The 15,236-nt window shown below is 45.6% G+C and overlaps 1 long non-coding RNA gene across 1 annotated transcript; it reads right to left on the reverse strand.

The window, feature by feature from the left end:
• Nucleotides 1-278: 278 nt before the first annotated feature.
• Nucleotides 279-14,458, reverse strand: LOC111544103. The gene is made up of 4 exons (XR_002732054.1): nt 14,320-14,458; nt 13,775-13,959; nt 2,503-2,564; nt 279-438 (listed from the first exon to the last, which is right to left on the reverse strand). It is a non-coding gene; the product is annotated as an uncharacterized LOC111544103 (long non-coding RNA).
• Nucleotides 14,459-15,236: the final 778 nt, after the last annotated feature.

Genomic DNA, 15,236 nt, shown 5'->3' on the forward strand with positions numbered 1-15,236 from the left:
GGAGACCAACCCTGGAGACCAGGGTACTCCTTACCAGACGTGGCACTTCTCTCTAGCCTCAGGTGAGAGCAAGAGCAGGCCTGCATATCCCTTCTGCCACCATCTGGTCCTCAATCCTCAACTCCAGCAAGCAAATGCTTGGATGAGAATGCACACCCTGTCTCCCAAGAGCAAACAAGTGCGTTCAGGCCTGGGGCAGCCAAACTCTAAGTTTAGAAACAGATTTTGCTCCAACCCTGCAGGGGCACATTCTACCAACACACACAGTTTGCTTTAGGTTCCCTTTAGAATACTTAACTGCTCCATCTGCAGCTTCAGTATTTGAGCTTTCAGGGCATCCCCAAGAACCGTGGAGAGTTATTTTGCTTATTTTCTTCTCACCAAGTGCTCACACCCAGAATCAAGGGATGGTCCTGCTCAAAGGTAAACTCCAGACCCCTTCCCAGAAAGCGGAAAATACATGTAACATTTTAAATGAGGGTTTTCCAAGCTTTGGGGAAAAATATGTAGAAGCAGATTCTACTCCAGGAACTCTACTAAATATGCATTTATAATTTTGTATTCATTCAACAATATTTACTAACTATGCATTTATAATTTTGCATTCATTCAACAATATTTACATGCCAGACCTTCTTCTAGGTGTTGAGGACACAGGGGTAGGTAAAGTAAGTCAGGACACTACAGACAGTCCCCAACTTATGGTTTGATTTTTTCATTTTATGATGGTGAGAAAGCAATAGGCTTTCAGCACATTCCTTGACTCACAATGGGGTCACATCCGTATTGTAAATCGAGGAGCATCTGTATAGGGATTAGATTCTAGTGTGAACATGCATAGAAAAGAAAGGCAAGAGAATATTTTTAAAGTGATAATGGCTATCCCTGAGGATTGCAATAATAGAGATATTTATTGTTTTTTATGTTTTGTGTTGTTTGAAATTTTTCCAACTGGAAAAAACTCATGGTATAGATGAATATTTATAGTTATGGGACTATACTCACAATATATTGCTAAGTGAAAAGAACTGGCTACAGAAGAATATGCAAAGTATACTTTTGTAAATATATATTTACTCTGTGTGTGTATCTGCTACGATGAGTCACTTTGACTAGAGGGATTATGGAGGAATGTGCTGTTAAATTTTCTTTGTGTCTTTCTGCGTTTTGCAAGTGGTATGAATCGAACACATATCACCTTTATAAAAAGGGGGAAAATGGGTCAGGCATGGTGGCTCACACCTGTAATCCCAGCACTTTGGGAGGCCAAAGTGGGGAAGATCGCTTGAGCCCAGGAATTCAAGACCAGCCTGAGCAACATGGTGAGACCCTGTCTCTACAAAACAAAACAAAACGAAACAAAAATAGCCGGGCATGGTGGTGCACATCTGTGGTCCCAGCTACTTGGGAGGCTGAGGTGGGAGGATGGCCTGAACCCAGGAGGTCAAGCCTACAGTGAGCTGTGATCACACCACTGCACTCCAGCCTGGGTGACAGAGTGAGACTCTGTCTCCAACAAAAAAGTGCAGGGGGAGGGGAGGGTGGGAAATGTTATTTAGCAATAAAACTTGGACCTAGCCCTAAATTATTCTATCCCTTCGTCTACCAAAATACCTGAAAATTCTCTATTAGAGTCAGTCATTTGGCTAAATGTTTCATTCCCAGAGGCTCCTGCTACACTGCTTAAGAGGAATAACACACTGGTCTCTGTCACCTGCAAAATAGAAACGTGAACAGGGAATCTGAAAATGAACTGTCACTTTAGAGAGCGAGGAGTCTGCCTGGCTCAGCAAGACACTGACAGACACGGAAGGGGATGGGGAGTCCCAGTGGTGCATGAGGACTCTCTGCTCCGAAGGTGAGGAGGAGGAGACTGAAGAAAAATCAGACAAGACACGGGATAAGAAGGACCTATGCATGCCCCTCCACCTACCCCATCCCAACACCCAGCACCCACTCTGCAGCCAAGGTCAGAGCTGTCGAAGAGTAATGAGCAACCTGTTTACTAAAAAGAAAGAAAAACCTACTTATAAGAGGTTTTCATCATAGTGAGCCGTTCTACCTGAGTCTTCAGAAATTCATCAAGGGTGACATCACTCTCCCCAGTCACAGCCCCGGGACTGAACGTCCCAGCAACACCCAAAGGACTCACCCACCCACCTCCCTGTCACTGCAGCAGCAGAACTGTCAACCCTAAAAATGAGGATGGTTACGTGAGGAAATGTGACGATCACTCCTCTCCAAGCTGTCGGCTAGAATATGAGCCTGGACCTAGACTAGCTGCAGCAGGGACCATGTTTAACAAGGGGCTCAGTTGACTGCTGGGACAGCTTTAATATTCAATCCAGACCTCTGATGATGAGTTATTCATTAATGACCAGCTGCCTCAAGGCTCCTGTTTTATTGAAAGCTTTACAAACCATCCAAGAAATGAGATATTGAGCTAAACATTTCATTCTTCCTCTTTTCATCATTCATCCAACATTTTTTGCAAATACTTACCAGGGGCCAGGGACTGGGGCTTAGTATAAGATTCTTTTGGGCTTGAATGTATCTGAGGACACCTTGAACTTTTATAAAAATGTGTATTAGATTTTCTTAATTATGGAAGTAACATGCATTGCAATATGCTAAATAACAAAGTAAAAAATCAATAATCTCCCCCACTCCACTCTAACTCCAACCCCTGTCGTTAGCAATGTTAATAGATTGTTGTAGAGTTCCCTTCCCTATGCCTTTTTTTAAAAATGCTTTTCTATTTATTTATGTATTTGGAGACTTATGAGACTGGCTAATTTTTGTATTTTTTGTAGAAACAGGGTTTCATCATGGTGCCCAAGCTAGTCTCGAACTCCTGGGCTCAAGTGATCTGCCCACCTCAGCCTCCCAAAGTGCTGGGACTACAGGCGTGAGCCACCACACCTGGCCCTCTATGTCTAACTTACCAAAAAATATATGTTTGTGTATGTGTGTGTGTGTGTGTGTGTGTGTGTGTGTAGAGAGAGAGAGAGAGATGTACATGATTCTACAACTCATCTTTTTCACTTGTGTATTAAGAATCTCCCTGCAGGGTGACACAGAGATTGAGCTTGTCCTTTTTCATAGCTGTGTGATATTCCACAGTATGGCTATAATGTAATTTATTCAACAAGTCTCAGACTGATAAACAGGATGTCTCCTAACATCCTATTTGGGGAGACTCATTAAACATCCTTTGACGTCACTGTACTTTCATGGATGTCTAAAGAAAAGACTCCCCAGGTGGGACAGCTGGGTACAGACATCTAACAGTAACAGACGGTCCCTTTCTATCCCAGCTCATGGGAAAATTCCCAGTGGCCCTGGTCAGTTCCTCACTGGTTAGGGAACAAGATTACCCGTTCTCTCCCTCTCTCTACAAGTATCCAAGCCCTTCACCTTCTCTTCATGGGGCTGGAGAGTTGGCAGGATGGTTGGATGGTGGTTTGTTCACAAATGACGGGTCAGAAGGCAGGTGCCCTCCAGGGCAGCTCACTACTCAGTCCCTGCCCTTCTCCTCTGCACTCATGATGGAAGCCCTCCCCATTCCCCTCCCACTTCGCAAAGGCCTCCACACCATCCTTCCCTGCTCAGACTGGTCTTCCAGATCAACCTCCTTTTTCCCCAGCCCCAGTCTCATCACTTCTCAGAGACCAGGGATCGGGAGTGGGCAGAATGCATCTGCGTGCTTTCATCCTTGGCTCTGTGTCGGTACCATCTGGTGAAGGAGAGAAGGGTCCTCAGAACCAAGGTGGGGGAAGAAAGGCAGGGGGAGAGCAGAAGAGGGGAAAGAAGGGAAGGGAAGGAGAGGGGAGGTGGGTGAGAGGAAGGGAAAGGAAGGGAAAGACAGAGGAAGGGAGGGGAGGGGAGGGGAAAGGAGGAGAGAGAGGGGAGGGGAATGATCAGCCAGCAAAGGGACACTTCCCAGTACAACCCTACCACATGCACTTCTTTGTCACTGCTTTCTACTCTCTGGACATTTATGGTGCATTAAGTCCAGCTCTCCTCAGCCCCTCCCTCTGTGAAGACACTATGACCATGCACATTTCATAGTGAGGACACTGGAGCCAGGATGAGGGGCGAGGGAGTGGTGCGATTTAGCCAACACCACTCATCAAGTTGGTAGCACAGAAGGGGCTACAACCCAGCTCTCTGACATCCCTTTATTGTGGGTTGAGGAAGAAGTGAGTCTCCATTGCAGTTCATTCCACCTGCCCTCCAGAATCCCAAGGAGCGATCCTATTAATCATCACAAGAAGGTTAATATGAAAATAGAATCAGGCCTAAATTGAGACAGACAAGTTCAAATCTGTCACCCTTAACCCAGTCCAATTCAATCTGTCAGCAAGTCCTGTTGGCTCTTCCTTCAAATTCTATTGGGAATTCAGTTTTTCCTTTCTACTCCAGTCACCTCTGTCCAAGGCACCAGGGTTCCTGCAGCCACCTCCTCTCCGCCTTCCCAGCTCCCATCTTGCCCCTCCACAGGTCTTTGCATGTAGCAGCTGGAGCCTTCCTCTTAAAATAAAAACTGAATCGTGTCTTTCTCCTCAGCTTGGAGCCTCTAGCAAATGACTTCTGGCTGCACTTAAAATAAAACCTCCATTTCTCACCCTGGTCGATGAGGCAGGACACCATCTCTTCACGCTTCCAACCTCATCTCCTGCAGCAACCCCTCTCCTTCACTTACCCTGTTCCTCTTTCTGTCCCCGTGAAACTTAAGACTCTGGGCTGGACACAGCTATGATCCCAGCACTTTGGGAGGCCAAGGCGGAAGAATCGCTTGAGGCCAGCCTCGGCAACATAACAAGACCCCATCTCTAAAAAAAATTTTTTTAAATGAGGCAGGTGTGGTGGCATGCATCTGGGGCCCAGCTACTCAGAAGGCTGAGGCGGGAGGATCACCTGAGCTCAGGAGTTCGAGGTTCCAGTGAGCTGATTGTGCCACTGCACTCCAGTTTGGGTGACAGAGTGAAACCCTGTCCCAAAACAGCAACAACAAAAACACCAAAACTCCCAGCTCTCTCCTGCTTTCCACGGCCTTTGCAATTGCCATTCCCACTCGCTGTGGAAATGGGCTCCAGGTGTCTGCACAGCCAGCTCCTTCTCCTCCTTACATCTCAACTCAGATGTCGCCTCTTTGGAGAGGCCTTACCACCATCAGGAATCATCTTGCTCACCTTTCTGCTTATTTGTTGATTGACTATCTTCCCAGACTATGAGGCACACACCATCAGGGCAGAGGCCAGGTTTACTTTGTTCAAGCACTTGGAATATAGTAGGTGCTCAATGAGGCTCTGAGAAGAAAGGCAGGGAGGATGGGGTGGTGTGGAGGAAGGGAGATCAGTGTGTGCTTCTTAAGGTAACATCCATGCCCAGGCCCCAGACACCCAAGGAACAGTCAGCAGGCCCTGAGGCCAGTCTCACCCCTCCATCAACACCACCATAGCCAGCGTTGTCTGTAGCTCAGTGTGGGCCCCCATTGAGTCTGGCTATGGCATATTCAGAACAGCCAGGGCCTCTAACAAGGTGAGTGGGGACCTGGCATTCATTTTCTCTTTGCAGCTGTGACATCTTCATGAATGCTCCTCTTTGAGTCAGGTTTGTGTCTCTTACCTGACCCTTGCAGCCACAACTTCTGGAACTCTGTCTCCCAGGGTGTGACCATGTACTAAAATATTTTACATGGCGTGCATCCATGACAGTCCCATGAGGGAACTACCATTGTTATCCCCATTTTAAAGATGGGGAAACTGAGGCTCAGAGAAATTCTGTAACGAGCTCAAAGTCATAGAGCCTCTTACCAGCTGAGCTGAGATTTAGACCCAGACAGGCTGAGTGCAGAGCTGATGCTCTTGACCACGACCCTGGAGACCTCCTGGCACCAGGGACGCCATAGGATGCGTGAAGTCTCCAAGAAGTCTACCAACTGGTTTCTGCTTTAAATTTCTTGACCCCGGGACCCAAGGCCCTGGGTGCAAGAGTAACCACAGCAGAGGCTCAGCAGTCCACACTGAACTGAGGAGTGGGATCAGTCCTACCCTGTGTCAGAAATCCCTTTCTCTTGCTCTGCGAGGCCAAAGGGATCAAGTCAAACCAACCATGGCTGATTCCCTAAAAATCCCACTTTCCCTCTCAGTGAAGGAGAAAGCAATATTGATCCTACAGGCTCCCTGAATGGTGAATTTGCCCCCGTCAGGCAGCTTCTGCTGATTTGGAGAAAAGAAACAAATCACTCCAGCACCTAAATCTAACAAGCTGGGAGAGATGGCAGTAAGGATTGCTACCAGGAGGTGGGGCAGGAACCAGGAGATATTTATAGGGCACCAGAGAGAAAGAAATGAGGGTGGTTGGGCCTATTCTGCTGCTGACCCCAGATTTATACACTACAGGCCTCGTTCATGGTCCCCATGAGACCCCCGGGTCCTTTCAGCATCTCCTCCTAGCCTTGGGGAGATGAATCACACACGCAGAGGAAGTGAGTGTTGCTGTATCTTTGTGGGTGAGACTGTGTGTGCCTGGATGTGCGTGTGTGCACACATTGGAATGTCTTTGTGTGTCTGCCTCAGTGTATCTGTGTATCTTTGTATATGTGTTTGTGTTTCTGCCTTTGGCTACATCTTTGAGATGGATGAGATCAGTTTCCCTTTCAAATCGCCTTTTGGGAGTTTACTACAAAACCCGCTTCCCTCCCTCTACTGGACAGAGTGATGCCTCATCTTCCCTGCCTCTGAATGTCGAGGCACCTTCTCCCCTGCTGACAAAAAAGCAAATCTTGGAGGTGGTCTTCGATTCTACTCAGGGGTCAGTAAAAATCCGTAATTATGATATACTACCAAATGAGGTGGGTGGTTCCAAGCCCCTAGCTGGTAAATTCCCTCCTCTTTCCTTCTTGCAAGTCGATTCCTGTTTTTCATTTTTTGGGTTTTTTTAGATGGAGTCTTGCTCTGTTGCCCAGGCTGGAGTGCAGTGGTGCAATCTCAGCTCACTGCAACCCCTGCCTCCCAGGTTCAAGCAATTCTCCTGCCCCAGCCTCCTGAGTAGCTGGGATTACAGGCATGTGCCACCAAACCCGGCTAATTTTTGTATTTTTAGTACAGTCGGGGTTTCATCATGTTGGCCAGGCTGGTCTCAAACTCCTGACCTCCAGTGATCCACTCGCCTTGGACTCCCAAAGCACTAGGATTACAGGCGTGAGCCACTGCCCACCGCACCCAGCCAAGTCAGTTCTTATTTAGAGCAAAGATTTTCTTTTTTTTTTTTTTTTTTTTTTTTACTGATGCAAACTATTTACTCTAAGCTAGTTATTTTATGTAGTACTTATTCCCCTGCACAGACATGTGATAGCCACATATTTAAAGTCTGTAAATAATACTATCAAAATGATCTTAATCTTCTAAATCTCACAAATGATTATATTTTACAACCCAATCAATAATGAAAGCTAAACAAGCCAATCATAGAGCAAAGATTGTTAACCTCTGCATCTGTGGTCATGCTTTGGGCAACATGTGCAGCCTGCCAGCTCTCTTCTGTGCCTTCATGACCTAGAAGCTACATGTGGGATGGCAGCGTCACAAAAATCAAAGTAGCCTAAGTCCCTGAGTAATTGCATGGGGGACCACCACTGTAGAGGGTTGACCGACTCCCATCAGAATTGATGTAAGAGAAACAAAGCTTGATTGTGTAAGATCACAGAGACTTCTGGTTGTGTAAAACCACAGAGACTTCTGGGTTTGCTTGTTACTGCATTCACAAGCTTTTCCTAACTAATACAACATCTGGACCATCTTATGTATCCCTGGTGGTATACACAATAAAACTTTGGGATACATTGGACTTGACTATTTCTAAGATCCTATTTAGCTCTGAGACTTGGTAATCCTAATCTCTTATGGTAGCATGACCCTAATTATTTAACCAGATTACACCTCTGGGGTCTCTGAAACATAAAATTGCAAACTGACATTGCCACCCAGCCCTCTGGTATATGAGGAGATAAGTCTAAAGATGCTACCAGGCCCTCCCAGAATGGCAAAGTATGAAACTGAGGGACTTTTTTCTGTGACTGTGAAGCTTCTATATTTATCACCCAGCCAGCTGCACTTCACCCTGTGCTGGGCAACTGTTCCTAAATGAACCCAACCCAAAGCCCTTCTCCCCATAAGCCTTCCTACAATCCAAATCCTCCCAATTAAGGAAACAACTTTGAAATTAACCCTAAGTCTCAGAAGTGTCCTTGGGCTTCAAGCAAGCTGAAGGGGAACTTATTCTGGCTCTTGTTGGACTTGATACTCATGTCTACTGAAGTGTCAGGTGACTTGGGTTCCAATCGCAGCTCTGGCATTCGTAGCAGTGTGAACTTTGACAAGTTACATGGCCTCTCTGAGTCATATCTTCAACTGTAAAATGTGGATAATAACAGTACTTGCCTCCTAGGATTATCCTGAGGATATACAGAGCATAAACTAGTGCCCCAATGTCAATGAAAAAAAGCAGCCCTTCGTGTAAGCAGAATGGGGGAAAGCATTCATAACCAAACTCTAATCTGACAAAGTGTCAGCTCTTTAGCCACTGGAGTCATCAGTAAACTTGGCCTGGGAGAGTAACCCTTCAATTCTCTATTGCTCTCTATCTAAGACCGGCTTCTCAGCAGTGCCACTGTTATCAGGGATGGGAAGGAATAGGACAGGGGACGAGTACCTTTTGATAAGGAGGACAGTCACTGCTTAGGTACTGCTGGGGAAGTCCCAGTCAGGCAGTGAGATGCTCCGGGCACTAAAAAGACAGCATGAAAGTGGCACACATATCAGTTCTTCACTTGAAGTCCCAGTTTCTTCCTGTATCAAATCCACAGGTTGTATTGAGGGTCTAAACTGGCTGCCACAAATTTTAAAATGTGAAGACCTTGCGAGGTGTTATCATTGCTATTGCCAACATCATTACTGTGTACCCTTCTCCCCATGAAAAGCCCTTACAGAAACTCCCCCGCCACCCCCATATTTTCTCCCTCAGAGTCTCATAGTATGTAGATGGATAAACAAAAAACCAATGCTTTTCAATTTCCAGGACCCTCCTGAGATCATTATTCACTCTCCAAGAGGGTAGTTTTTAATTCTGCTATAAATGAGAGGCTGGCCTTTAACTCTCCGCTCTCTGTTGTCATGGAAACTGGTGCACTAGCAATTTGGCGTGGAAACAAGAAATGGGTATTCTTTTTCCACCAAGAAGAGGAAAGGCTGGGAGAACTTCAAGGTAGGAGGTGGAAACCTTGCACTCTATGTGATCTCCCTTTGAAAAGGAACCACCCAAAAGATGCCAATAAGGAAATTTTTTTGCAGAGCCCTAGAACTGACTTCAGGACCGTGGAGAGCTCCCTGAAAAGTTAAAGGTTGAGCCGGGAGCAGGAGAAAAAATGAAGTCAGTAGCTACACCACATCCTCAACTTCTACAGAAGACAAAGTATATAAGGCAGGGACTGTACTGCGGAGGGGAGAAGAGGGGAGGGGAGAGGAGGGGAAAGGAGTGGAGAGGAGGGGAGGGGAGGGCTGGGTGGCATTAACCCTTCTTAGTCCCGCTCCCAAATTCCCAGGATAGAGACTCTACATGGGGAGGTACTTCCCCTTTAGCTAATTTCCTATGAATAGGGAAAGTGGGACCTCACTGGACACATGTGGTCAGTGGGTAGACATCCCAGGGACCCTGTGGATCAGAGACGTGTGAAGAGCAGTGTTCAAGAAGACGGGAATGCATGTGAGTTGTGCGAGATCTCATAAACTCACCATGGCAATGATAGATCCTGAGCCCTAAAAATAGAAAGAATGCATTGTCTAAAAGCTGAGAAATTTGGTCAAGGAAGGAATTGGGGTCCTTCCTACATGGAAGCCAGTGATGGGGATGGGAGAGTTAAGCTGAACCCACGAACTTTAAAAAGCATCCATCTTCTACTCAGTAGTCATTGAAATTGCCTCCATAAAGCTCCGAGGCAAAATTATAGATCATCATTTTAATTGAGTGAAATTGGCTATACATTAATATTCATGATTATTAGAGCAGCTAATTTTCCTCTTTATAGAAAGTGAGTGGGGGATCATTTCAGCTGCTACTTACTCTTCCTCCCTTTGATTTCTGCGGAGGAGGTGAAAGAGAATAAAACACACAGCACTTGGAATCAGCCATCAATTTTGGAATGTTGGATAATTATCAAGGATTTTTTAAATTGCTTTGACCTCTTAAAGGGATTGCATAGAAGCATTCTATGAATATTTTAAAAAATGCACCTGCGAGCCTCCAGGACTTGTCCCTTCAGCCAAATAAGGGTAGGTGACCTAAATGACATAAGCGCCCCATCCACTCCACTGCCCCACCAACCCACCAAGCATGAAAATAACAACAACAATAACAATAACAGTCATCAGAGCCCATGCTGGGTGCAGCCAAGATGGGATGAGAGTACACAGGTAGGGTGACAAGGGTGTCCATGCATGGCAGGGGTGGCAGGTGAAACAGGAGAATCATGACATTGACCATTGAGTACAAATGGATCTCTCACTGTCAGAGAAGGGAGTCACAAATGTGGAAAGGAAGAGAAACAGAATGAGTTCTATGGTGATGGACTGGAGTCAGAGGTGTATCACCGTGACTTTCTGGTTTCCAATATAGAGAAAAAATCTAGAAATAAATATAGATGTAAACATGTTTGTATATGTGTATATCCACATACATATACACGTGTGCATACACACACCTACTCCCTAGAATTGCACACTAAGAGGACCTGGGAGCAGTGCTGCCCTAATAGCTATAAACATACTTTACACCAATATCTTTGTTTCCAGATATTCTCCACTAAATTGAATCAAGGCACTTTAGATAAATGGCTGATTCCAGGGCTGGCTCTGGGAAAAAACAAGATAACTGGAACATCTTGTGCCAGAAAGCAAGAAAACATTCAAAGTATCATGGGGTCACATCAAGGGACACAGACGCCAGCTTGAAGTGGCTCTCACCAGCCAAAAATGAGGTGATTTGAGCACCAAAATAAATGAGAATACTAATGAATTATAGCCCACTCAAAAAAAAAAACAGCATAGAATGAGTTCATACTGATATAAATAAATGAATAAAGTAAATGTTTGGTAGTGAATAGGATATTTACATAATTTCAAAGACTCTCCCCACAAAAAACACTGCAAAGACAGAAAGAGTAATTTTAGAGTGGAGAGAAGTCCCCTGTGGGTAGGGCTCCCCAATGAAGTGACCAGAGTGAATGCCAGCAGTAATCACATGCCATCCAACAGGGTTCCACAAGAAGGACACCATATCTTTCACATGCTATTCCTGCCCAAGATGCATGACCTGAATCTATTCACCAGGGAGCATCAGACACACCCACACAGAGTGACATCCCACAAAATGCTGGCTGTCCCCTCCAAAAGTGTCATAAGAGTCCAAGAGAGACTGAGGAACGCTCCAGACTGAAGGAGATCCAAGAGACAGGACAGCTAAACACAACAGTAGATGCTGAACTGGATCCCTTCACTGCAAAGGACGTTACTGGCACAAATGGGAACCTGTGAATGGGGTCTGAGGATTAGATGGGAGTAATGTTGCAGGGTTCATGTCCTGACCCTAATAGTTTTACCGTGATCACTAAGACCATGTCCTTATTTTAGGACTCTACTGTATTCAGGGGTGACAGGGCATTGATTTAACAACTTACTTTGAAATGGCTCCGGAGGAAAAAAAAAGTGATCTGTATCGAACTTGCAACTTTACAATAACAATCATACTAACTGCTAATTTGAATGTCTACTATGCACAATGCACTTTTTATAACTCTGTTTCTGCCTTGTAAAAACCTTACAAAATCATCCTAATATCCCATTTCATAGATGAGAAAACTGAGGTTCCAAGAAGTCAAGCATCACACACAAGGTCATTACTTCTTTTGTTCTACAAGTATGGACTGTGTCTCTGGAGACTGTGCCAGACACTGGGAATATAGTGAGGAATAAAACAAGCATAATAAGCAGGAATTTTAAATCCAGAATGTGCTCTGAGCAAGAACCAGGAAAACAAACAAGGAAATCGTTCCCAGCAGGACGAGAGCCGTGAACGTACAAACACAAGGCTGTGGAGAAAGATAATATTGGGGAGCAGAGGATGAAACCAGTATGCGAGCCTTTATAGGTCTTGGTAGAATTTGGATTTTATTCTAAATCAATGGGAAATCATGGTCATGATTTGCGCATGCAAATGACATGATCTGATTTGGGTTTTTTGGGAGTGAGTTTGTTTTGAGATGAAGTTTTGCTCTGTCACCCAGGCTGGAGTGCAGTGGTGTGATCTTGGCTCGCTGCAACCTCCACCTCCCGGGTTCAAGCGATTCTCCTTCCTCAGCCACTCAAGTAGCTGGGATTAATTGCAGAGGTATGGTACCATGCCCAACTAATTTTTGTATTTTTAGTAGAAACAGGGTTTCACTATGTTGGCCAGGCTGGTCTTGAACTCCTGAACTCAAGTGATCTGCCCGCCTCAGCTTCCCAAAGTGCTGAGATTACACGTGTGAGCCATCTTGCCTGGCCCTGATTTGTATTTTAAAGGAACTTCCTAGCTTCAGAGAGGGATTGTCAGGGCAAGAAGAGACAATGTGGGGGCCAATAAGCTGCTAAGCGGCAGAGCCAGTTTTCCCCACCCCCAGGTCTCTCTGGCCTCACTCTTTTGCCACTCCAGCAGGTCCCCTGAGTATCCTCCCCATCTCTCCACATTTATCTCATCTGGTTGCCCTAAGCAGCTCAGCATCGCCTGGAATTAACGCTGCCTATGTGGCCAGGAAAGCATCCCTCCAGTGATGACTGTAGAAGTTGCTAGGTAAATACATATTTAGCAAAATGAGCCACTCCATAGTAGCCTCTGGGATTCCATATTGCAGAGAGATGAAGGGAGGGGGGGTGGCTCTAGGATTAAATAAGATCCGGGTTCTAAGGCCCAGGTATGCCAGTTAGCAAGAGACAGAGGTGAGAAGCACATGGGCTCCTTAAACTAGAGCTGATAATAATTCTCCCCATTTTCCTTGTTTGAATGTCTTCCATTTTAAGTCCCCCCACCCAATAGTCTACACCAGCTTGTCCTACAGAACTTACTGTGATTATGGAAATATTCTATATCTATACTGTTCAATGTGATAGCCACTAGCCACATGGGGCTACTGAGGACTTAAAATGCAGCTGGTGCAACTGAGGCTGAATTTTTCATTTTATTTAATTGTAATTAATTTGAATGTAAATAGCCCCATGTGCTAGTGGCTACCACATTGGACAGCACAGGTCGGCACACTGGGGACAAAATGCTAAGACACAACCCACTGGAGTGGACACCTTCACCCAGCTTCTCAGCTCTAAAGAGAAAGGCAGCCAGTGAAAGTAGCAAACCACAAACCCAAGGGTGACCTGACCTTTGCCATATGACCTTTGCCCCCGGCCCCCAGGATAATTGCAGGGTTTACCACCCTTTGTCCTGTCTAAATGATGCTGTTTCCTTTCAAAGATGCACGATTATTTCAATGAGAACATACAATGCTAAATTGCATTTCTCTTTCTTCTCTCCTGACACAATTCTCCTTCTAATAAGATTTTCCCTGGCTAACCCCTTTTCGCAGCAACTATTCTAAAAAACCACTGTCTGAGCTATGACATACACAAGGCAGGGGAGAGAGCTTGAAGCACAAAGCCGGAGGGATATAGGTCTATTTTCTTACCTCCTTGGGGACAGCCAGATAATATAATCAAGCCGAAGACTATTTTCCTAACGCCTGCTATGAGGCCAGCTGACCACCATTTGCCATGGTCAGTCATAATGGATGATGCTGCCAGCAAAAGGCACCTTGGCAATGGGAAAGGCAGGCCCAGGTCCCACTCTTCTCTTGCAGGAACTTCTTTAGCCCTCAAAAATGAAAGCAGAGACCCATTTCTTGAGCAAAGACAAGCAGAATTTATTATCTAATATCAGATTGCATGAGGAGCTTTCAGCCCAACTCGTGATCTGAAAGCTCTTCAAGTGGTGAGTGACAGGGACCCTTAGCGTAGGTTTTTCATTCTCTTATTCCTTATATTATCAAGTCATGGCCTCTTTAGCTCCAAAATGTAATTGAATCCATTTCTTTCTCACCACCTCCATCACTACTACCCTTGCCCAAGCACCCAGAGTAATGGCATCAGGTGATTACTCTCAGTCTCTCACCCACAGGAATGAAATAACCTCCTCCAAGCTCTCCTTGCTTCCATTCTTGCCCTTAACACCCACCTTTCACACACCACCCAGAGTAACCACACCAGATAGGACAGGCCACATTATGCTGCAATAACAAATAATCCCCAAAAGTCAGTGACTTATAACAACCAGGGTTTACTTCTTGTTTATGCTCCATTCAGCTGGGACATCTGCTCCAAGTTCCCGCTTGCAAGATTCAGCCACCACCTGCAACATTGGCGGTTGCCATGGCCCACAACAGAGGGAAAGAATTCTGGAGCATCTTGCATCAGCAATGCAATGCTCCAGCCTGGAGGTGACATCTATTATTTCCACTCGCAACTCACCGGATAGGACTAGTCACGTGACCCTGCCCTATAACAAGAAGGCAGTAAGTGCAACCCTCTCCCATCCCCTGAATACGGAGAGAATGTTGAACTGGAGGGGGTCTAAGAGATCATCAAGTTCAACCTGCTTGTTCCAGAAGCAAGGAAACTGAGGCCCAGAGAGGAGAGGGATTTATTCGCAGTCACACAGCAGGGTAAAACAAAAAAGCTTCTCTGCTCCAAATTTATGTGTAGTCACAGAGCAGGGAAAAACACAGAGCTTCATTCCAAATCCAAGTGTTCTTTCATTCATCCATTAAATATTTATAAAGGACCTACTATGTGCCAAGCATGGTTGGGAAGACAGAAATGAGCACCCAGCCCCTGCTCCCCAAGCTCACAGCCTGGCCAGAGAGGTGGATAACTAAACAGACAATTTCAGTCCCCTGTGAAACATGCTGGGTCCGCATGGTGTCATACCACCACACAGAATTGAGTGGTTCTTCAGTGAATTCTGTTTTTTGTTTTTTTGAGGTGGAGTTTTGCTCTTGTTGCCCAGGCTGGAGTACCTGCGCAATGGCATGATCTTGGCTCACTACAACCTCTGCCTCCTGGGTTCAAGCGATTCTCCTGCCTCAGCCTCCT

Source organism: Piliocolobus tephrosceles, chromosome 10, assembly GCF_002776525.5.
Source record: "Piliocolobus tephrosceles isolate RC106 chromosome 10, ASM277652v3, whole genome shotgun sequence".
Classification (NCBI taxonomy): domain Eukaryota; kingdom Metazoa; phylum Chordata; class Mammalia; order Primates; family Cercopithecidae; genus Piliocolobus; species Piliocolobus tephrosceles.